Source organism: Apteryx rowi, unplaced genomic scaffold, assembly GCF_003343035.1.
Source record: "Apteryx rowi isolate R43461 unplaced genomic scaffold, aptRow1 scaffold_83, whole genome shotgun sequence".
In the NCBI taxonomy this organism is placed as follows: Eukaryota; Metazoa; Chordata; class Aves; order Apterygiformes; family Apterygidae; genus Apteryx; species Apteryx rowi.
Genome location: NW_020451127.1, coordinates 216,424 through 217,775, shown reverse-complemented (window position 1 = coordinate 217,775; position 1,352 = coordinate 216,424). Strand labels below are relative to the sequence as shown.

At 61.6% G+C, this 1,352-nt stretch overlaps 1 protein-coding gene across 1 annotated transcript in view; it reads right to left on the bottom strand.

Annotated features, from left to right (window-relative positions):
- Positions 1–1,352, bottom strand: part of LOC112977391 — a 41,599-nt gene that overhangs the window by 22,118 nt on the left and 18,129 nt on the right. The gene's annotated exons all lie outside the window — the stretch shown is intronic.

Genomic DNA, 1,352 nt, shown 5'->3' with positions numbered 1-1,352 from the left:
GGCGGCAGGGGGGCGGGGATACGGGGGACGTCAAGGGGCGGGGGTCACGTGGGAGGTGACGTAGGAGTCACGTGGCGGGGGGTCACGTGAGAGGTGCACGTGGGGCTCTAACACGTGGGGCTCTAACACGTGCTACAGCTGGGTGTTACACCTGGAGTGTTACACCTGGGGGGTTACACCCGCGCTATAGCTGTTACACCTGCAGCGTTACACCTGGGGGTTACACCCGCGCTACAGCTGGGTGTTACACCTGCAGCGTTACACCTGGGGGGTTACACCTGCGCTACAGCTGGGTGTTACACCTGCAGCGTTACACCTGGGGGGTTACACCCGCACTACAGCTGGGTGTTACACCTGGAGCGTTACACCTGGGGGGGGTTACACCCATGCTACAGCTGGGTGTTACACCTGGAGCGTTACACCTGGGGGGGGTTACACCCATGCTACAGCTGGGTGTTACACCTGTGCTATAGCTGGGTGTTACACCTGCAGCATTACACCTGGGGGTTACACCCATGATACAGCTGGGTGTTACACCTGCAGTGTTACACCTGGGGGTTACACCCGCACTACAGCTGAGCGTTACACCTGTGGCGTTACACCTGGGGGTTACACCCATGCTATAGCTGAGTGTTACACCTGCAGCATTACACCTGGGGGATTACATCTGAGCTATAGCTGGGTGTTACACCTGCAGCGTTACACCTGGGGGGTTACACCCGTACTATAGCTGGGTGTTACACCTGGAACATTACACCTGGGGGGTTACACCCATGCTATAGCTGGGTGTTACACCTGTGGCATTACACCTGGGGGGTTACACCCACGCACCGGGGGAGGGCAGGGATGGAGGGATCACCTCTGCCGGGAGAGGACAGGGATGGAGGGATCGCCTTTTCCGGGAGAGGACAGGGATGGAGGGATCGCCTTTGCTGGGAGAGGGCAGGGATGGAGGGATTGCCTTCTCCGGGAGAGGATAGGGGTGGAGGGATCGCCTTTGCCGGGAGAGGGCAGGGATGGAGGGATCACCTTCGCTGGGAGAGGACAGGGATGGAGGGATCGCCTTTGCCGGGAGAGGGCAGGGATGGAGGGATCGCCTTTGCCGGGAGAGGGCAGGGATGGAGGGATCGCCTTCTCCGGGAGAAGACAGGGGTGGAGGGATCGCCTTTGCCGGGAGAGGGCAGGGGTGGAGGGATCGCCTTTGCCGGGAGAGGGCAGGGATGGAGGGATCGCCTTCGCCTGGGTTGGGCAGGCTCCCGGGATTGCTGCATCCTGGCTGGGGGAAGGCAGCTCCCGGCCTGCTCCCTGCCTGCCTGACGCCCCCAGACCCTCATTAACCTGCCCCACAGCTC